General features: G+C 31.8%; 1 long non-coding RNA gene across 1 annotated transcript; it reads left to right on the top strand.

Moving 5' to 3' along the window:
- The first annotated feature begins 7,045 nt into the window (after positions 1–7,045).
- On the top strand, positions 7,046–11,946 carry LOC138339093 (uncharacterized). The gene is made up of 2 exons (XR_011212141.1): positions 7,046–7,245; positions 11,667–11,946. It is a non-coding gene; the product is annotated as an uncharacterized lncRNA (long non-coding RNA).
- Positions 11,947–24,766: the final 12,820 nt, after the last annotated feature.

Below are 24,766 nucleotides of genomic sequence, written 5' to 3'. Positions count from 1 at the left end.
TCCCTTACAAAGGCATCATCATTAAGAGATTAGGTTTTTATCAAGATTTGGGATTCAATAACTTCATCATGCTTAATATAATCACAATTATATAATCACGTTCATGAATGCATAAAATTAAGCACATAGCAGGGTTTACAATACTACCAATACATACCATTCTCTATTAAGAGTTTACTATGAAAGCATGAAAACCATAACCTACCTCCACCGAAGACTAGTGATCAACAAGCTATCTTCTCAAAATCCTTGCTATCCTCTTCGTTTCTCTCTCTCTCTACTCGTTCTTTTTCTTTTTCTGTCTCTCCTTGTTCTTTCTATTTTTCTTATTCAAATCCACTTTCTTTTACCCTAATGAACATATAATTAAGAATAAAAGATGGCAATAATGCCCCACTAATTAACTTAAGGTTACCTCTTTTAACCCCCAAGTAATTAGAATTATTAACATTAACCCACTAACTTTATAAATAAGGCAAGAATAGTCAAAAACGTCCCTTAAAACGTATGAAGAAATCTGACCCAAACTGGGATTTGCGCAACCTGTGACCGGCCGTCGTACCTGCGACGGTCCGTCCTGCAGGTCGTCGCAAAGTTCAGAGACCCAAATTTCCACCAAGGATCTTTGACGGTCCGTCACACCTGTGACGGTCCGTCCTGCCATTTCGTTACGAAGTTTAGAGAGTCGATTTTCAGTACCCAATTTTCAATTTTTCTAAGTGTTTTGATACGAGACCCTGCGACGGTCCGTCTTTCCCATGACGGTTCGTCGTTGGGTCCGTCGCCTCAGCCTGTTTTTCCAGAGTAAAATCTGCTGCTCAAAACGACTAAAAAGGTCGTTACAATTACAGTCTGTAAATCCTCAGGAGCAACTTAAATGCTTTCTTGGCTCAATGTGTTAATAATCAGTGTTCATTCACCGAATTTTGTTTCATTTAAACTCTTGGCTCATACTGTATTCTGTGATATTATTTCACTATGTAGGTATATATTTTATTCTTCCAATTATGACATCTATTATGAGAACAATTAGGTACGTTATAAATACACTACAAAAATCAGCTAAAAAATTTGTGAATTATATGTAATTAAATTTTTTGAAGCTAAAGAATTTTGTACAATTCACTGTTAATTATCATGACTAGCATTGAATATTTGTTGTTTATTTATATTAGTTATTTGTTGTTAATATATTTTTTATTTAGTAAATGGTAAGTTATTATTTTGTAACATAGCATTTATAGTGCATGTGCTTGAAATTAACTATTTTAATAGTATTTTATAGTATTAATTTATAATTGTAAACATCTTGAAATAATTATGCAATTATATCCGATGACTACAATGAACTCTTAGTAAAAAAGATTTTGAAAGAAGGAGCATCGTTTTTCCTTCAAAGGCACTAAATTAGAAAATTGTGAAATACTTATGAAAATTTGTATTGAGAAGAAAACAAAAAGAAAGAGAGAGCGAAAAAAGGATAACAAGATGGAGATAACATGATTGATAATGATATTGATACAAACAATATGGGTGGAGATAATGAAGAATTATTAAAAAATCAAATGGTTTACCTAATATTGAGGAGTATAGAAATAATATTTATGAAGTTGAAGAAAATAACCTCCTCCGCTTGTATTTTCCATTCGATACGATATTTCCCTGAACTTCATGAGTATTATTTCGATGTTACTCAATATTAGGCGCACCATTTATTTGTTGAAATAATTTTTCATCATCTCCACCAATATTATTTGTATCAAGATTTTTATCAATCATCTTTTCTCCATCTTCTGATTCTTTTTCGCTCTCTCTATCTATTTTTCTCCTCAATACAAATTGCCACAAGTGTTTCACAATTTTCTCGTTTAGTGATCGTTGTCTAAAAAAACATGCTTATTCTTTCAAATCCCTTTTTGCTACAAGTTCATTGAATTCATCGCATACAACTGCAAAATTATTTCATGAAGTTCACAATTAGAATTAAATTTTATTGAATACTATATGAATAGTTAATTTCAAGCATATTCATTATAAAAGGTGTGTTACAAAGTAATAGCTTATCAATTACTAAATAAAATAGACATCAAAAACAAATAACTAATGTCACTAATCAACAAAATATTCATTGCTACTCATAATTAAAGAGAATTGTACAAACTTCTTTATCTCTAAACAATATAATTATATATTAATAGCAAATTAGTTAATCCATTTTCATAGTGTTTTAATAAATGTAACTGAATTTTCTCACAATAGATGTAATTAGTGAAATAATAGAATAAGTAATTACATAGTGAGATTTTATGCAAGATCACAACTTGAGCCAAAAGTTCAAAATAATCGAAATTTGGTGAACAATCACTTATTCTAATCACGTCATTTTTTTTCTCCATTGGAGAGCATTTCCATTGCTTCTAAAGACGTAGGAACAGCAGTTACCGTGATGATTCGTTCATTTCTCAATAAAATACCCCACTTTTTTTTGTTGCCTCACAAATACTCCTAACTTTAACTAATGCCACCAAACATGCCATGTAATTTTTTTTTCACGTGAACAACAAACATCAATATCTATCGTGGAAAATCACGCAATTTAATACCCATTAGCCCGTCTTTTGAAAATCCACCCTAACCCTTACTCTAATTTACAAGTAAATATAAGACCATATTCTTAGTGCTCGTTTGGATCAAAGAGGACCTGGATGTGTGATGATCCTGTTTACCTGCATCTGTATCATAATAAGATGCAGACAAACGCAATAATAAGATGCAGACAAACGCACATAATACATTGAATGTACGAGTATGCAAGTTGAAATGTTAAAACAACTTACGCTTGAAAAAGTGTTATAAGGAACACTTATATTGGCTCTGCTCAACTCATGAATGACTTGACTCAATACAACTCCAAAAAATACTTAGGTCATATGGTTTTAAAACAACTTTTTTTCTAGTTTGAGGTAATTACTTAAACTTAACTTGAAAAACACTATTGGAAATCATAGTTTCCTCTTTACTAAAACTAACCAAAGGCTTTATTTGAATTCTCAGCTTCCTTTGTTCCTGAAAATGTGAAAACGTTTGAAACACTTATATAATACTTAGTTCCCTTATAACTTTTGAGAAATGAACTCAACTCATTATTCTTTGCTTAATTTTTCAACTTGAGCCTTTAAAAAAATTATTGGCTAAGTCTATATCGTACATATGCTTTCATGATTGTTATATATGAAGTCTAAGTATACTTCACATAGTATTTAAAGTATTTAATTTTTGCAATTTTTAGTGATGACATGTCATGACGAATGTTAAGGGCTTCTCTTTGTCCTCCCAGATGCGTCTGGGGTATGCTCTCCAAATGTGACACTCAGACGATGGTAACCCTACCTCAAGTCAATCTTGGAGAAAACTGACGAACCCTTAAGCTAATAAAAAAATCATCATTGTGAGGAAGAGGATATTTATTTATGTTGTAGTCTTGTTCAACTACCTGTAGTATATATATACCATTATAGTACCATTTTTCTTTTTCACAAATAAGACCATTCCACCGCATGGTAAAACACTAGGTAAAATAAATACTTTCTACAACAAGTCTTCCTATCTTTCTTTCAATCCGTTCAACACTTTCGAAGCCATCCAATAAGAATTAATGGAAACAGGCTTAGTTACCAGCACAAACTCAATAAGAAAATTAATGTCGATGTGTGGATTAACGCCTACCAAGTCGATAGAAAACACATCTATGAACTCTCTCACCACTCCCGTGGTCTTTAAAAGAGATAGATACTTCGTTTGATCATGAATATGGGCCAAATTATATAAGCATTCTTTCTTCATCATATGAAAAGTATCAAGAGAAGATATCACTCCCTTCAAGTATGAACTAAGAGTACCCTTCCACACTAATTGAGGTATACTGAGCGTAATAATCTAAGATTGCATGTTAAGGATATATCCAAGCCATACCCAATATCATATTAAAATTAAGTGTATCAAGTAAAAATAGGTTTGAACGAGTTTCACTATTAGAAAATATCACTACATCCCACCAGTACAATGGATCAACCATTATGAATCACCTACCGGGATAGAGATACTAATAGGTATAATAATGGACTCATACACATGATCAATACTTGTAGAGAAATAAGTAGACATATAAGAATATGTCAACCCTAAATTCAAATAATAAAATAACAAAATGATGACATACTAGGACGTTACTTGCGATCACTACATCTGAAACCTTTATCTCGGATATACCCGGTATAACATAGAAATGTCTGCACTCACACTAGTATGAAAGACGACATGACCACTACCTCAAGCTCCCTATCTCTAGAATTGGTACAATCTCTAAAACTATGTGAAGTACCTCATACCACTGTAGCTGGCGTGTAATGAGTAGCTTAAAAAAGAAAAAGTGCCTAAAAAGTTTACTCATTATAGGAGGCATAAAACAAAAATGAAACGAAGTTTATTACGTAAAATTATGGGTACGATTCTTGTAATACATAAGAACATAGAGCACTCATAAATTTTAACAATTTGATTTAGTTGACAAGTTCCTGAATGATACATATTTGAACACGAATCATACTCTATATGGAGCTATTTTAAATGAAACATATATATCTTTGTCATGAAATACTAATAGGACTACAATGCATTAATTGATACAAGTGATGTATTTCTAGATCCCAACACTGGCCACCATGCTCTTTAGGAATACAACTCATCATCTCTATCAGTATCACAATTGAAAAACGGTAATTGAAAGAGGTTAGGGTGAAATATCATAAGCATAATTCATTTAAGAAATTTGATGTAACAATATGCATGACATAACATTGTTTCGTTATCCGTTGAAGGTAAATCATGAATTTGTGATACTAAACATATGTTGAGTAATGAGTGCTTATATAAATAGATTTATATTATGAGACTGGTATTCATAATTTTATAGAGTAAGGTTTAGATCAAATGGGTAAAGTCTCAATCTGTTACTATTAAAATTTTACATAGATGTGAATCTCTATAAAGTGTAAAATTCTATTTCATGGACATAATGTTGATATGCAAGACATTAACAAGGTGTCATAACGACAAAAAAATGAGGAATACACTAGTGTACAAACGGCTTGATATATCACTTTAATTATAATGGATCATATCACTTTCTAATTCAGAACACTTGACTTGATTCCTTATCTTATCATCTCTCCTTTAGGTGTAAAACTGAAACTTTAAGTCAATGAACCTATTTTGGCATCTCTAAACGAGTATGTATTCACTTTACTAAAATATTTAGGAAACTCTAATCGCATGGATACTGAATTCTCCATGTGTAGTAACTAATATCCCTTATTAGTTTTCTTTTTCAAATGCTTATCTTAACCTCCTCCCGCTTCTAAATAGAAGTCTTTCTGTAGTTGTTACACGCATAGACCTACAAAGTCGCTTAATCTAATTATCTATTGTAGCCTACACCTTAGGCCGAACTGGCACTCAAAGGCCATTGATGGAAATTAAGTGGACCATTGTCCAGGCTTACTTAACTCGGGCGAAGACTAAACTCAACTTAATCAACAAATAAGAGAAATTTAATAGAAAGTACTTCTGATAATATCTAGCCATGACGGAATTCAAGTCTCAACATGCAACCATAAATTCTAAACTTAAATACTATTATGTACAAAGCCTTTAAACTTAATGAATAGGAATGTTGGGACAGCCCCACAACATCCTAAAAAAAACTACTAAACAAAAAAGAAATGGATGTCCTCCGGAATATAAGGAGGATCACCACTGACTTTGGATCTCAATCTGGATCAACAAAACACCGTGTGATGATTGTTGTTCCTTGCGTTTGTATCATAAACTAATACAGGCCTATTGACATCAATACATTGAATGTACGAGTTTGCGGTTGGAAATCTAAACAAGACATAGGTGTGAAAGGGAGTAAGAATGAATACTTATCTTGGATTTATTCAACTCATGATATACCAAATCTTATTTAGTATACATAGTTAACATATATGCAATACAAATAAATGTTGACTGAAAACATGCTAAACCTCTCAGTATAAATATACAAATACACAATAAAATCTGAGATACATATAAAATACTATACTGATGTATTATGAAAATACAATACTGTTGGGTTTAAAAATACAATTTACCTGAGGGAGATTCACAAACCGACTGTAACAACCTTAAAAATGACTATGCTAAGTAATGTCTAATATATCTAGAATGTCTAGATTAGACCAGGTTCACACGGATTGATACGTGTAGAACCAGACTTGTGAACCCTTGCAACAGCAAAGCCAACTATGTTGGGGAGTTACTTGAGATAGGTTAGGTTGGTTCCATCCATGTAGGGCTCCCGAATATAATGATTTATTTGCATGAGTCTTTACTAGACTTAATGAGGAGAAATCTTAGTTTTGGAGGGTCTAGGGTTAAATGGTCTTTTTTTCAGGCTAAGGGTAGTATCTTAAATACCCTAAATATGTAATTAATTATTTAATTAATAAGGTGGAGTGGAATTTTGGGTAGAAAGGGACGAAATTTCCCATTGAGCAAAATCTTGCTCCACCCGGGTTCAAACCTAGGTGGGAGCAATGATTTAACTTGATTTTTTATATTGGTGAAGTAATTTAATTAATTAATATTTAAATGCTGATTTAATAAAAATGAAAATCATATTATTTTAATTAATTAATTAATTAATGTGGCGGTTTGGGTCGGGTCGCCCCGGAGGAACCTGTTTTCGCGATAGGGACATACGGGTTCGAACCTCGATGAAAGAAACATTTTAAGTGGAGTGAATTGAGGTTTATAATCTGACTTTGAAACGGAATTATGGTCATTTTACTAAACTAATTAAAATATATTTTCAAAGTTTGAACGAGTCCAAGTTGACTAAGTTTGAACTACTTCACCTAATCCTAAGCCACTCACCTCTTTCAAATTTATCTCTCTCTCCTTCACATCTATCTATATCTCATTTCACATTTTCTTTCTTGCTGCCAAACGTGTGAAAAAATCAGAAAACAAAAGTTCTTCACATTTGAAGAAATTGTACGCAAAAAACAAATAAGAAAGCAATCCAAAAACGTTAAGCAAAACGTAATACGCTAGCCGGGTAAGGTGTGAGTTTCGGGATTGGACATGAATTTGGTGATGTTTTGGGAAGCAATTTCAAATGTCTAACAAAGTGAAAATCAGGTATGAGTTTTCTTACTCTTGGTCTTTTTCCCAAGAGACCCTTAAGAGTTAGATAATTTTTTCTGAAACTAGGATTGCTCCCCATTATATGTTCCCTATCACTAGCTCGTATCACTGATCTTAGGTTTGTATGTTTTCTTGCACATTAGGTATGTAGTGTGATTTCCATTATAATATATTCATAATTATGTGTTCGGAATTGTATGAACGATGAATTATGTCTTCCAAATTTTCATGAAAAAAGTATTCATATGCCGTGACATGATTTTCAGTTTTATGCCTTAAAAATGATATGTTTTTATGGTTGAATATTATGTGTGAATGTTTGTGTGAATCATGAGGTGTATTGGTGGTGTAATGTTGCTGGATTTAATGTTAATTATTTGCTGAACATAATCATAAAAATATTACACTTAACGATGCACCAAATTATCCACGAAATGCCTTAAGAATTAACATATGAATGATCATAAAAAGAAGCTTAAAATAGTGAACAAATTTCAAGCATTTCATAGGATGGGTTCGGAAAAACAAAGTGGTACAAAATACAATGAAAATGAATTTAAAATAAGTGAGATCACAAAGGATTGATCCCAAGATATCATTACATGAAAGCTACAAAAGAAAATCAACCAAAAATTGAGAGGAAAATGGATGAAGAGAGACAAAATTTCAAGCTTGCTGAAAATTTGGAGTCTCGGTCAAGGATGAGGAAAATTAGCTATGCTATTAAAAAAAATTAAATGTGAGTTTATTGGGGATTAAAACCATGACCACACCAAATGAAAATTACGTTAAACTTTCATGAGAAAAATGAAAGAAAAAAATTGATGTGGTGAGTGGGTTGAACCCACAACCTTTTTAACGTATGAGAGAGTTATGAGAAAAATATAAGAGAAAATAAAATGTGGAGAGTGGGGATTGGACCCACAACCTCTTGAATGGATGAGAGAGTTAAGAGAAAACTAAACAAGAATATAAAATGTGGAGAGTAGGGATTGAACCCACAACCTATTGAATGAATGAGAGAGTTAGGAGAAAAATAAAGGAGAAAATATAATGTGGAGAGTGGGCATTGAACCCACCACCTCTTGAATGGATGAGAAAGTTAGGATAAAAATAAAGGAGAAAATAAAATGTGGAGAGTAGGGATTGAACCCACAACCTCTTGAATGGATAAAGGAGTTAAGAGAAAATTTAAGAAGAAAAAAAATATGGAGAGTGGTGATTGAACCCATAACCTCATAGATAGGTTAAAAAGTTAAAAGATAAATTAAAAGAAAAATAATGAACTTGTGGGAGATTGAACCCACAACCTCCTTGCCTTAAAACTAAAAAGAAGAGGATGACAGCAAAGAAATACTATGGTGTTGATGGGAATCGAACTAGGGTCTCCCAAATCTTAAAAATGCAATCATCAAGTTTAAAATAAGATTAAGTGTTGTTCAAGGGATTCGAAATCGGGTTCCCTTTCCCAATTCCGTGTTGACACATAAGTCATACGTAAACAAATATTTAATAAATGATGCCACCAAAGATCGAAATTAATACTTTGGCATATTTACAAGATGCATAAGTCTTGTACCACATAATCTTGGGTAATGATAACCAATTACATGCTCCCTGTCACTAGCTCCAATCACTGATCTTAGGTTGGTAAGTTTGATGGTAGATTAGGTATGAAGTGTGATTTTTGTAATAATGTGTTCATGATTATATGTTTGGAATTATATGAACGAAGAAGTATGTATGCCGAAGTTTCGTGAAAAATGTATGTGTGTGCTGTAACATGATTTTCGGTTTTAAGCCTCAAAAATGATATTTTTTATTGTTGAATATTATGTGCGAATTTTTGTCTAAATCATGAAGTGTAAGAGTGGTGTAAGGTTGGTGGATTTAATGGTAACTCTTTGCAGAATATAATCATAAAAAGATTACACTTAAAGATTCACCAAATGAGTTCATTTGGTAGATTGGGTTCAGAAAAACAAAGTGGTACGAAATTAATTGAAAATTGAATATAAAATAAGAGAGATCACTAAAGATTGAACCCAATATACCATGACAGGAAATCTACAAAAAAACAAAAGATAGATAGGAAAATGGATTGGAGTCTCGGTAAAGGATGAGAAAAATTAGCTATGTTTTTAAATTAAAATTAAATTTGAGGTCATTGGGGATTGAAACAATGATTTTACCAAAAAAAATTACATACAATTTTTATGAGAAAAATGAAAGGGAAAATAGATGTGTTGAATGGGGATTGAACACACAACCTCTTAAATGGATAAGAGAGTTAGAAAAAAAATACAGGAGAAAGTAAAATCTTGAGAGATGGGATTGAACCCAAAACTTCTTGAATGGATAAGAGAGTTAGGACAAAAATAAAGGAGAAAATAAAATGTGGAGAGTGGGGATTGAACCCACAACCTCTTGAATGGATGAGAAATTTAGGTTAAAAAAATGGAGAAAAATAAAATGTGGAGTGTGGGGATTGAACCCACAACCTCTTGAATGGATGAGAGACTTAGTAGAAAAATAAAGGAGAAAATAAAATGTGGAGAGTAGGGATTGAACCCATAACCTCTTTAATGGATGAGAGAGCTAAGAGAGAAATAAAGGAGAACATAAGTATGGGGAGTGGGGATTGAACCCACAATCTCTTGGATAGGTGGGAAAGTTGAGAGATAATTTTTTTTAAAAATAATGAGCTTGAGGGGGATTGAACCCGCAAACTCCATTCCTTAAAAATAAAAAAGAGAGGAGAAGAAGAAAGAAATATTATGGTGTTGATGGGAATCGAACTAGGGTCTCCCAAATCTGAAAAATGCAATCATCATGTATAAAATAAGATTAAATGTTGTTCAAGGGATTCGAAATCGGGTTCCATTGCCCAATTCCGTATTGACACATAAGTCATACGTAAAAAATATTTAGTAAATGCTTCCTCTAAAGATCGAAATCAATACCTTTGCATATCTACAAGATTCATAAGTCTTGTACCACATAATATTGGGTAAACATGAATCACTTAAATAAACTATGAATGAAGCCTAATGGCTTTTATTTATGCACTCATAAGTCTAGCATACGTTTGGAAGTAATTCAGACTAAGATGTATATGGTTAAAATGATGTAACCTTAAAGGGGTTATGTAAGAGTGTGAAACATAATTATTGGTCAAGTGCATTGAACAGTGATGAAATGAACATTCACGTGAATGGGTGAGTAATTATTAAAAGCAAATGTGTTAAAATTAATGAATGAGGTGACAATATGATAAGAAGCTAATGTGAAAGATGAGAGCAATCTCAAATGAGCCTAAGTAAATGTTACCAAAACGTACTTACTTCTTAGAGTGTAAAGCTAATGAAGAGCTAAGTCTCTATGAACACTCTAATGAAAGTATTGAGGAAAATGAATACTTAATAATAATGATGAGATGAGAAATCATCTAATATGCTATGATGTCGTCATTCTAGAAGCCAGCTTCCATGATGTATGAATTTAATGTAATAGAACTTTATATTGAACAACCATAGGCTAGCTATGAGCGGTGATGCCTTCTTCCGGGAAAGGCGGAGTTTCACATAGCCCTCATGAGATGAGATTGTCCGCAATGTCGGTATAGGTCTCCTTGTATGTCCTAGTCTTTGAACATATATTGTCAATAAAGTGATCAAGCAAGGTTCAATTTCCTATATACGGTAGCATGTTTTGGTTCACTTTTGCCGGTGGTTCCACCTCTTTTCGATGGGGGGGGGGGGGGTTACACACTGGATTTTATGATGCTCACATAATCTATGTGGGTTAAGGTTAAAATTCCCATCGAAAGAATGAGGCCAGCCTCAACGAATGCACATAATGGAATGAACGATACTGAAGGTGTTAGGATAGGATAATAAAGAAGAGAGCTTGACTTAAGTAATAACACTAGCTTATTCTTGGTCATTGCACAACAAACCCTATGAGAGTATTAAACTACATCTTAGGTATGATTGGTAGTTGCACTACTATATGAGATAATGAAAATGAAGTACATAGGAATGAATGAAACAGACTCTGTGTTTGTAAATTAAGTTTCCCTAGTTAAGGTCCCATAATTTGAGCAATCATTTTTGGAAGTCCTAATGTCAAGTCCGTGATTCCAAGGTCTTGTGGAATATGAAATTATGATATGAACTATGTAATAGTATATGTGTAATAGGGTATGTGCTATTTTCAAAATTATAGCTATGATGATGCATGTTACTCTCATGGCATGACATTCCTAATCCGAAACTGGCAAGTCCACTAACTTGAATTTCCATATTTCATATCGATAAGAAAGAGATCTTCTTAATCATGAATGTCCTTGGTGTGTGCTTGCATATACCCATAGTACAAGTGTGTACTAATTTCATACGACTCTATACTTTTAGGTGCAGGTGCAGGCGGAAGCTAGAGCTTAGGAGATGACACTGCAACTATCTAGACATGGAATATCATCCGGACATGGTAGGTCCACATGATTTCGAGGACGCTTTCTCATTATAATCTAGCTTAGATATAGGTTTCAGTTAGTGGAGTATTTTCCACTATTGTTATTTTCTCATTTTATTTAAGACATTGTATTGGTGCAATTTTGACAAGTATACACTTAATGTTGTATTGACTATTTCTTTCATTTGATGATGTTAATATAACATGGTTGATTGTGAATGTTTATGAGTTTAAGTAGAATGTCTTATATGAATGTTAAGTAAAAAAAGCTCAAATTTTCCGCTAAATTTAACATAGATGAACTAGTGATGAAGTATGTAGGCTTATCGGTGACCTCTGAGAGGTCAACAACGCCGGTAACGTCTGGGGTCTACAGCCAGGTCGTGACACCGACAACCATCACATAAGAGCTACATTTATGATATAAGGGTCTAGGGCATGCTGCAAGCGCATTCTATAACCGATCAAATGTATAAGACCTGAACTGCCTAATGGATTCCCTACTAAACTGTGAAAAGGAATCATTTAAAAAGTATGACCCTTTTCTGAACATGGTGGCTAACATGGTTTATGGTGGATATTAATTATATAAATTCTCCCCAATATTGGGGTTCAATACTACTCCCAAAAATAAACTTGCTCTTATGTTTAAAAACATACAGATTATTACTCAAAAATTAGATTTTTAAATAGCTATCTAGGAAATCATAGTTTCCCTTGTTATATATTAAAGCTAGCCATAGGCTCTGTGGAAGTCTAGCTTATTTTCCATCTCAAATGTTTGAAAACATGTTTCAATCCTTAGCGACTACTTAATTCCCTTATAACTCTTGAGAAGTGAACTCAGTTTGATACTCATTGCTTACTTGAAACTTGAACTCTTAGGAAACACTTAGTTCCCTTATACCTTTTAAGAAATTAGCCCAACTCTTTAATATTTCTTGACTTGAACTTTAACTCTTTGAAACAAAGTAAAAATGTTTATGAAAGACATTAGAAAACTTGATAACTTGAACTTTTCTTGCTCAACAGCCTAACTTTCAAAAGTCATATCTCCCTCATACGACCTCCGGAATTCGCAAAATTTGCTTCTTTGCAAATATCTTCCAATGAGATTCCCATACATATAAAAAATTAACCCAAATTCCTCCTAAGTTTAAATTATGGCCATTTGAAAATGACATAAACTCACTTTTGTAATCTGGAAATTTTCCAGATTTCATACTTATTTCCGAATTTGATTCTTGTTGTTTATCTTAACTTAACCTTAGTTTATCTAGAATAAGAGATTTAACATTAGTTGTCTACTTCTCTTTCTTGTCCCTCTAATACCATCCTTCTAATTTAATACCTAGCTAACTATAGGAACTTGAAATTTTTTATTTAAGAGGATTATTATTGGCTATATATGATCCATGTTGCAAACTCTGAAGGGTAAATAATAATGTTTACATCAGTCTACTCAACATTGACAACTCAAATATAATATCGAGATGCACGTGAAAAGTCATTAACTTATTTAGAATTTTTTTTGGCTACATAAAATCTTTGTTATACCTCTTAATACTTTTGTTAGTGTAATAACTAAGCTACAATTCATTATTATCATATAAGATTCATAATACCAGACATGTACCAATCACATTTATAGCAAAGTAACACCTTAATTCCTTACTTAATTTATGTCCAATTTACTAAACCATATCTCAATACTAACATCATCACCGTCATATTACCAATTTTTTTTATCATGAGACTTATCTCAAATTAAAGCTTAGTGTCTAGTAATAAACAAGGCTATCATTATAATGACTCACTTATTATTTACCTTGAAATTACTAGGTGAAATTATGGGAAGACCTTATGAAAAGTAGACAATATTTATTTCTTAGTCTACCTAGTTATATTTTTTCATCACATTCCTTTTACCCAACCTCAGTACCATTTACCCATTCACTATACATCATTACCTAATAAGTTCTATTCATATGGCTCTCCCTTCGAAGTCATAAGTCTGGCTTAGATATATCACCTCATGACTACTTTGTCCTTCTATTCAACATTTATACTTGATTTTCACTAACGCAATGTCACATCAGCATAAAGTCATTTCGAGTAAAAGTATACTCTAACTCATCCTAAATAGTAACATTCGTTTAACTTCTATCATAAAATCATATAAATTATTATTCCAAAGTCTACACATAAAGGAAAAACTCCACATTATGAATTACTAGGTATGTTATAACTAGACACTTTACTCAATAACTATCTCCATTTCTTAGATTACTATACTTCTAAAATATACTTCTAACTTTGGACACTTCCACAATTACTGGTTCATTCGCAAATCACATTCTCTTACGGGCAATAACGTTAACCAAACACTCTTAAAAAATACTGGTCTCTTAAAGGGATTCACCTGAAAAAACGTTCAAAGAAGAGAATTTGAGTGTATATCTTGGTTTTTAGCTCGAACGCATGATTTATATGAATAAGAATGCATTTTTTCAAATCAATTAACTTATGCATACTGATGGGCTTCTCTAAGCCTAGTTTCAGTCTCTTTGACTTTGTAAAGACTTCATTTGAAAATAACTCATCGATCATGATTTTGGCTTTATTATTCCAACCAAGTTGACAATGAAGGGTAGTCTAATAATTTTAGAAATTCATGATTTTGAATAACATTCTTATGACACAATTCAATTGCATAATCTGGAGTACGAAAGAATGAGAAACCTCTCCTAAATCTGTTGTAGCCTCCTTATAATAAGTGTAGTTCACAACATATCCATAAGCGAAACTATACTAGAGTACACAACTTCATAGACACCCTAAGACAATTTGAACTCTCTAATCTAATAACAAGTTTTTCATGCTCCGAGCCTATACCTATGTCATGGCCGACACTTAATCAACCCTTGTTCCCAAGAAAACTCTTGGCATGATGATTACATAGAGGAAAACTATACATACATGCGGGTTGGGATGTCACAAAATGGTACCAAAGTCACTCCTCTATTAGTGTTGTCAATGTGCACGAAATTTCAATTAAGTTTAGGAAAATCTCGATAAGATAGGTTCAATCTCAGTGTTGAGTCTAGGCAAATCTCATACAGTGGGGCAAACATCAAAGAGGAAGCTGAGCTAAAGAGAGGGTGTATGTGACAACCCAAGTAAATATTAGAAATGTCACATCAACAAAACATCGAAGAGATATTGGGTAGATATGTAAATAAACAATACCAAGCACTGATGCATTTTAAGTCGTGTCGGCGTACGCCAAAAACAGACAATATCACTAGCAGGTTGAGTCGTTACATTTGATCATGTAATTATTTGGTCAGCAGGTAATTAGCAGTCTCACATTCTCAGTGAGGGACTATGAAGTGTTGTTAATTACATGATGTAACTACACGCTGATGACTTTTTAATTTATTTTTGTATTTTTTGATTTAATTTAGTATTAAATTTTACTCCCTTTATTCCAATTTCTGTGATACACTTCGCTTTATGAGAATCAACTAATTTAAGTTTGACCAAGAATTTGCTCTTAAAATCTTCATATATTTTAAAATGAAATATATATTTGATAACTATATGAAAAGTAATTTAAATTACAATAGTTGATAATTCAAAAATTTAAAAGATATATGAAAAATTTACGGTCAAAGATAGACTTGTTTGAATCTTCACATTTTAAATGTGTCACATAAACTTGGAGACACGGAGTAGTTTTTTAAACCAGTATACGTACCCGCGTGTTGTGCAATTATTTGATAAATGTAATCATAAATATCGATTTTTTGATAATTTTTAAATTTAACTTGCTATAAAGATAATATTGTTGAGAGAATGTTGATTTTCACATTTGTATTTTAGTATAATATATATGTAAATGAATAAATCTATATGCTTAGTTCATTGTATAAATTCGATAGAAAAGATAAATTTTATTTTCTAGTATCAATGCTCTTGAAGAGATAGAGAGAAAATTAATAAGTTCTTTTATTATAAACAGATAATGACTTTTTCATTTTTTCTCTACTTTTGTTTATAAAAAACTAAATCAAATTCAAGTTATAACTAATGTAAAACATAAATCATAATTATCTAAATGTAATTATGTCTTACATAATCATGGTATTAGTAAAGAACATTTGAAACATACATATTATGGAAAATAATTATTATACATAGTGATAAATAAATTTTCTAAACTAAAAAGATTCTCTAAACATAATCGATACATTATACATGTAATATAGATATAATAAATTAAACTTCCACAGTTCAAGAGAAAAAAACATAAAGCAACGTATTAAAAGTCCACCAATTTTATAGTCAATTTTTTTTTGTTTTAAACTTCTATTACAATATATTACAATATATGTCACTTTAACGAAAAAAAATCAATTTTAACCCATATGTGAGATAAATTAATCTTGTAATTGTTATATTGATATAGTTGCTAATTTTCTATAAAACAGAGTTTATAAAAAGTGTGATTTATTTTTTTAGTGGACGTTTAATTTTTAGTTTGTAATATTTTTATTTTTCACTTGTAAATATTTTTTGGATTTTCAATTTAAACAATTATAATACTTTGAATTACAAAAATTTTAAAAGGAAAAAATCAGTATCTATTTTTGGATTTTCAATTTAGAAATTAAAATATTTTAAATTATGAAATTTTTTTAAAGGAAAAAGAATAATACGAATGAAAATAACGAATATGAAAAATTTTACAAAATTAGGATTGTTTTGTTTTTTAAATTTAATTATTACTTTCAGTTACTGTTTTGAATTTGTTTGTGTTTTGGCTAAAAATATCCCACTTTTTTTGGTTGGCTCAAAAATGCCCATGACTTTAACTAATGCCACCAAGCATGCCATGTGAATTTTTCTTTTTTCATGTGACCAATCAACATAAATATCCACCTTAAAAACAAAATTAAAAATTCACCCTAACCCTTCTCTAATTTACAAGTAAATATAAGACCTACTATGAGTGTTCCGTTGGATCAATGAGGCACTGGATGATGATGATCCTAGTTACTTGTGTCTGTATCATAATAAGATACAGACCAACTTGCCTCAGTACATTGAATGCACGAGTATGCGAGTTGAGATGTTAAAAAAACATAAGCTTGAAAAAATAAAAGAAGGAACACTTATCTTGGCTATGCTCAACTCAAGAATAACTTCACTCAATACTACTTCAAAAAATAGTTAGCTCATATAGTTTAAAAACAATTTCTTCTGTTGTTTGAGGTAATAACTTAAACTTCACTTTAAAAGATCTCATTGAAATAATAGTTTCCTCTTTACTAAAACTAGTCAAATGCTCTATTGGAAGTCTCATCTTCCTTTCTTTCTCGAAATGTGAAAAGGTTTGTAACCTTTAGAGAATACTTAGTTCCCTTATAAATTTTGAGAAATTAACTCAACTCTTTACTCTTTGCTTAATTTGCAACTTGATCTTTAAAAAAAGTTAAAAAGTTTGTTAAAATCTCTTGAAAACTTTTAGAAATAACCTTGACTAGATTCTTACCTTTTAGACATGACTTCTCAATTCTTTGACTTTGAATAGATTCTTAACTTATGTTATTGATAATTTGTGATATTTAGATGTACCTTAGAGTGTTGGAATAAATTAAGAAACATAGATACTTCACTTAAGAATTAGTACGAAAAGGTGGAGGATGAATAGGGAGAAGTAACGTCCCTAGCGCTCTCCGAGGAGCGCGGCTACAACCCTCAAAGTTTAGAGAACTTTCTAGGGCGCTCAGATTGGCACGATGCGTCACAGGCCAAAGATGAGAAGAACTTTTGTGACGCTCTGGTAAGCGATGCCCCAGCTAGAAAATTCCAACCTTGCACCTTCATTTTTCAACTCTAAACCCTCTTAACTTCCATGGTTTTTTCCCCAAACACTTAGGATATTAGTACCCTCAATACCCAATAGATTTAACTCAAAAAACAACCCGTAATTATGAATCAAATCAACACTAGGAACTTAACAACTCAACCAACAAGAATTCAACAATGTTCTTCAAGAAATTCACATACTAACATGTAAACAACTCAACAACCACTGAAATGAAACAAATTTTGTGTGTGGGTGAATCAACCTAACACTAAATGATCTAATATACTTTTATAGGAATCACCCCCGAGGAATTTTACTTGCAAAGTATTGACGTTTTTGGAAAATTCTTATCTTTTGTCCCTTTCTTTCTTCTTTTTACTCTTTTCCAAGTCTTAAACTCAACTAATTTAATTTTATTTACCCAAATAATTCTCTAAAAACAAATCACGAAATTATTTAGATCAAATAAGATTGTTTATTCTTTGTTCTTTTAATTATTCATAAATGTTTTTATGTGGTTATAGAATAAGCGAATTAGATTGTTTAGTCTTTTTTCTTGTTATAAGCATGTTATACACTCGATAGCCCTTCCTCCATAAAAATGTATTTGTTTTTTCAAAGTAGGGGGGGAGGGGAGTTGATAATTAGCTCCAATTTGATTAGATGTTCTTGAAAAGCCACAGTTCTTGAAACAACATTATACAAATATCGCTTTAACAATTCGAGATCTCAAGAAGAGTGCCAACGTAGTCATCGTACATCAGGCCAAAAATATGTAAATGAATATCCAAAAAAGTGTAGCGATAGAAAATATGGAATATTTCCCCGTCTTAAGAACAATATTCCTAATAAAATATAAAGAGCACTAGTGTTTCAATTTTTAACTCCCAATACTATCAACATTTTTGCCACACAAACGAGTTCAATTAAAAAGAAACTCTATCCTCGACAATTTCATGATCAACCCCACTACCCCAACATTTAGAATTCATTAGATAACCAATTTTTTTAATGAAAAATAATGTTGGTGGTGTGTTTCAACAACATCAGTATAGTCCATTATTGGATATGTTTGGTTTAGTGGTGTGCTTCAACAACTTCAGTATAGACCATTATTTGAAACATTACTCATACGCCTGACTCGGCATTTAACACTTGGAATCATCATACTCTAAGTTAGTACAACTTTGAACTACATGTAGATCATAAAATAACACACTGAGATAGAAAATAATGTTTGATATAGGTATTGGAAATTTGACGATGAATGACTACAATTAAAATGTGAATGCAGGAAATACAAACACGTATTTAGGTAGTACAACAATGTCTTATATTTAGGCTGAAAATGTGACTAGTGATGCACTTGGAACAATAAATGTTAATTTTCAGCAAAATATTGCTGAACCAAATATGTCTGATCCGAACAATATAATCGTGATAAATAATAGTATGATAGAAGGAAGTTATTCAAACATTTCCAATAATGCTACGTTGATGTTGTTAAAGCACAAAATCAACAATATTTTTCATAGAAAGAATGGGTTATTCAATGAATTCTTAATGTTGGGGTAGTGGGTTGAACCCTAAATTGAGGAGGATTTCAAGTTGAACTCTCCCTTCTGGCAAAATAGTTGCTACTGTTGGGAGTTGAAATTGAATCTCAGGTCCTCTTTAAATTTGATAATAAATATTATTTTGAGGATGGGGCATTAATGCTTGTGTAGGGTCTAATGAAAAGCATCTTTTGTTGACCAAAAGAACTATTTTTTGAGGCTTACACTTTTGGTTAAGTGGTAAGAGCATAGAATGTGATATGTGGGTCAGGCGCACTTCATATACATAATTAAAAGCTAGGTATTTAAGTGGAAAATGATAATGCGGCGGGCTAACGATCCGTCAAGTTTCAAAATGTGTGCCAATAACCCTCGAGATTTTTTTGTACCAAAATAAGAAAAAGAAAAAGATCAGCACTTGTTCTGATATCTTGTAGCACAAACTTATTTATGGGGTTACTAATCTTGATTGGTCAATGTACACTCTAATCAGTTTTAAATATTATTAACCACTAGACTATTAAAAACATTGACAAGAATGAGTATGCTATTTCTTACCACAGTGTAATATCTTTGTCTACGTTAAGAAAATATTAAGAAGAGAATTGTAAAGATATTCACTGGTGTAGCGTTGTCATTTTTGTTTGGTCATTCTTATTTTTTGATGAAAGCCCTTTGGTCATTAACACTTATTTAGGACGTCAAGGAAGTTGTCTGTGAGTAGACTGGTAAATGTCAGAGTTGCCAAGGAACGAAATTTATAAGTTACTTCAACAAACGAGGGAATCACACTATGTGTAAATGCATACCTTGCCTTGGAATCGGTACAAGCACCTTATTCCTATTTCATGTGTGCATTATATTTTCATGATCATTATTTTCCTTCTCTTTTCTTCTTTACTTTGAAAAGCATGGAATGCATACTCATTACAGTAGTATGCAGAGAGCTTTATATTGTTATGTAGTACAAATTGTGAAAAGTACCTGATATTAATTTCATGTTTATAAAAGTAGATGCATATTAATGATGTTACCTTATTGTTTCTGAACATAATAACAACCATGTCTCTATTCCAAGTAAGTTGGGGGTGGCTACAGTTGCATATCAATAAATTTCATCAAAAGTTTTCAAATTTTAAATAAATCAATAAAAATATTGATGAATGGGTGCCAAAAATTTATTAATAAAACTACACAATATTTGGCTAAACCATAAAATTAGGGTAATAAACCTACAATTTTATAATGAAAAACTAAAAATGAGAGATCACCACTTTGTATGGTATCTTGTGGCACAAAGTTATTTACATAGTTACTGACCATTATTGGTCAATATACAGTCTTATCTGTTTCATATTTTATCCACTACTAGACTATCATTATATTGTCATGAATGAGGATGCTATTTGTTATCACAGTGTAATATCTTTGTCTACGTAAAGAAGAGGTTTACAAGAGAACACTAAAGATATTCACTGGTCAAGGTTTGTCATTTTTCTTTTGGTCATTTTTATTTTTTTATGAAAACCCTTTTGTCAGTTTTGATACTTTAGGATTGCAAGGAAGTCGTCTACAGGTGAACTGGGAAATGGCTAATCGCTTGGCTACTGAACTCTCTATGTATTGTAACTAATATCCTTTCTTAGTTTTCTTTATGAGATGCTCATCTTGGCCTCTTTCCGCTTAGATATAATTCTTTATATATTTGTTACCTGCATTGACCTATAATGTTGCTTAACTTATTTGTTAATAGACAGACTTCTCTTTCTTAGCCCACTATACCATCCTTCTATGTTCATATCTACCAAACTAGAAGAAACTTGAACTTTATTTAATACCCTTATTGTTGCCTATATATGATCCCTATGAGTAGTCACTTAAGAGTAATAAATAAATCTTACATTAGTCCACTCCACATTGATAACTCAAAGATATTATCGAGATGCACATAAAAAATGATTAACTTAATTAGAATCTTGTATGACTACATAAAGTCTTGGGTACATCTTTTAATGCACTTGTTAGGCTTATAAATAAGTAAAAAATATTTACTGTAACATCTCTATTCTAGATAAATTAAGGTTAAGCAAAGAAAACAAGAAGAATCAAATTTGGAAACAACTAAGATATCTTCAAAATTTCCAGATTTCAAAAGTGAGTTTTTGTCATATTCATATGGCCAGAATTCTAATCTTACGAGAATTTTAGTATGTTTTTTTGTATGGATGGAAAGCTCGTCGGAAGAGCTTTCCAACAATGCTATGTTTGAGAATTTACGAGGTCATATAAGGGAGATATGACTTTTGGAAGTTGGGTTGTTGAGCAGAGAAAGCTCCAAATCCAGATTTGATAAGGGTGTTTTGGTCTTTTCCTAAGTTAATTATTAAATTTGTTTTTTGGGTAATATGTTGGGGTCTAAACTCATCCCATTCAGGTTACACACTTAGAAAATAATCTAGGGCTTTGAGAGAAAGGAGAAAAGAGGAGAAAGAATAAAAAAACGCAAGAACGCCAAGAATTCGTTTGTGGATTTCATTGACTGTAATCCCTAACAAAGTTTGTGAGATCATTTGGTTTTGGGTTCTTAAACCCACCCTCCAATTTCATTCATTATTTAAATGTATAGTTAATAGAAAGGAAATCATGAAGTTCTTGATGAAATGTTTGATGTTCCTGTTGGTTGAATTTTTGTTGATCTCTGTTACTTTTAATGCGCGTTTCGGACTGTTTTTGAGTCTATAAAAATGGGTAATAAGTTATTGGGTTATCCTAAGTACTTGGGGTTGGATTCATGGGAGTTTCGGATTGTTTAGTTGTGAAAAATGAATAAGAAAGTCGGAAAATCGAGTTGTTAGATGCTGGGGTGCGGCGGATCCAAAACACCTTACGACAGAGTTTGTCCGTCGGGCTCTAGCACACCGTGCGTGAGAACAGGCTTTGTCCATCAGCCTAGGCGCATTGCACCTCTCATGGTTCCATGAGCCCCTACAGTTCCCGTTCTTTTCCTTTTTTGTACTGGTTCCTATGTGATGTACCCTTCTTTCCTAATTGATTCCAACACTCTTGAGTACATCTAAATATCACAAATTCATCAATAAATAGGATATCATGATCCTTGAATACATAAACCTTTACAAGGAATGTTGATCGAAGTTAAGGAAGTTAAGAGCGGAGTCTACTAGTTTAGAAGTAAGTCAAAGTAAAATTATTAAGTTTTCTAAAGTCTTTCACAAACATTGTCACTTTGTGTTAAAGACATAAAGTTCAAGTTAAGAAAGAGTAAAGATTTGTGTTCATTTCTCAAAAGTTATAAAGGAACTAAGTATTCCGTACGAGTTAAAGTTTCAATTAAGCAAAAAGTATGAAGTTGAGTTCACTTATCAAGAGTTATAAGGGAACTAAGTAGTCCCTAAGGATTTATACAAAATGTTTTCAAACATTTAACAATGAAGATAAGGTAGACTTCCACATAGAGTATGGCTATATTTAATAGAAGAAAGAGGAAATTATGGTTTCTAAGAGAGCTTTTTAAAAAGCTTTGTTTTGAGCACTAATTTTCAGACCATAGAATCAATATGTTTTTAAACATAAGAGCCAATATATTTGTGGGAGTAGTATTGAGCACCAATATGGGGGAGAATTAAAATAACTCATATCCCCCATAAACCATGGTAGCCACCATGGGTAAAAAAGGATCATACTCTTTAGATAATTCTTTTTAACAATTTACTAGTGGATTCATTAGGTAGTTCAGGTCTTATACCTTTGACCGAGTATAGGATACGCTGGCAGCGTGCAGTAAACCTCTGTGTCATCACTATAGATCTTAAAGTTATGTTTTCGTATAGAGAATCTCCCTCAGGTGAATTGTAATTTTATAAACAACAGTACTGTATTTTTAGTATACATTAGTATTGTATTTGATATTATTTTGTACTTGTATATATATTCTCATACTCTTACGCATATTTTCAGCCAGCATTTCACTATATTGCATTTATTTTAACTGCTTATATTGAATAAGAGTTAGTAGATCATGAGTTTAATAGAGTAAAGATAAGTATTCATTCTTACTCCATTTCTAGCCTAACTTTTGTTTCACTTACCAACTCGCATACTCGAACATTTAATGTACTGACGTTTGTTGACTTACATTGTTTTATGAAGCAGACGAAAGAAACCAGGAAAATCACGCGGCGTTTCGTTGATCCAGATTGAACTCAAGAATCACTTATGAGCCTTCTTGCATTCCGTTGGACATCCATTTCGTTTGTGTTTAGTAGTTTGGGTTTACATCGCGATATAATCGCGATAAATAAGAGTTATATAGGAGGAAGGATTCAATTGAGAAGGAAGATTGTGATCCATATTCCAATTTCAATCATATTTGTTATTTGTTCGAAAATTTTAAATCTTCATATGCTAACTTACCCAATTCATACGAATGTGAGTTTAATCATGTTTATTTAGATGATTAGGTTAGTTCTTCAATCTAATCTTATATTACATATATTTTTTGTTTGATTGTTGGTATTAGCTAAAATAAATATAAATTTAAAACAAAACTTGACTGCAACAGCTGATGCATATCACTCGGTTTAACACTAACCTATATTGTTGTAAATTTATATTGCTTGTAGAAAATACCAACAATGAAACAAAGAATATATATAATATCAAAAAACTACATTGAAGAACTTACCTGATCAATAGAATAAACTTAATTAAACACATTGTCATATGAATTGTGTAGGTTAGGACATGAAGGTCCAAGATTTTTGATGAAATAACCCATATCACTAAAATTAGAATATGCATCACAATTTTACTATTCATTTCAATCTATTTCATTTATATAACACTTAGAAGTTGTCACGATATTGCTTGTATAAGACATGTTTGGTTCAACAATTTGTTGTTCTAAATAAGTATTTATTTTTCCATGTTCTTACTAGTACCATTTTCCGTATTAAAATCACACTTCGTTTTTCTACTTTAAGATGTTTTTTTTTCTTGCATACACAATCAAGTTGTATTCATTAATTAATGTATTTCCAACACCTATATAAAATTTTATTTTCTACCTGAATTTGTTGTTCTATGAGCCACATTGATATCCAAGTTGTACTCACTTTGAATATGATGATTCCAAGTGTTAAATGCTTAGCCAGACTAATGAGTAATGTTTCCTATAATTTGGTCTAGTCTTCTTTGTGAACAAAACATTTCCAATAATGGTCTATGTTCATGTTGTTAAAGCACATAATCAACATTTTTTTCATGAAAAAAGGTTATTTAATGAATTCTCAATGTTGGGGTAGTGGGGTTGAACCTGAAATTGTGGAGGATAGAGTTTCTCTTAACTTGAACTCTCCCTTCTGCCAAAACTGTTGCTAGTATTGGGAGTTGATAATTGAAACTCTGTTCCTCTTTAAATTTGATTTGGAATATTATTTTTAATATGGGGCATTAATTCTACTATAGGGACTAAAGGAAAACATCTTCTGTTGAACCAAAGAATTATTTTTAGAGGCTTAGGCTTTTGTTCTATTGGTAAGAGAGTAGCATGTGATACGTGGGTTAGGCACACCTCATAAACATTGACAAA

The sequence above is a fragment of the Solanum lycopersicum genome, chromosome 10, assembly GCF_036512215.1.
Source record: "Solanum lycopersicum chromosome 10, SLM_r2.1".
NCBI lineage: Eukaryota > Viridiplantae > Streptophyta > Magnoliopsida > Solanales > Solanaceae > Solanum > Solanum lycopersicum.
This window is presented reverse-complemented; position numbering and strand designations above follow the sequence as displayed.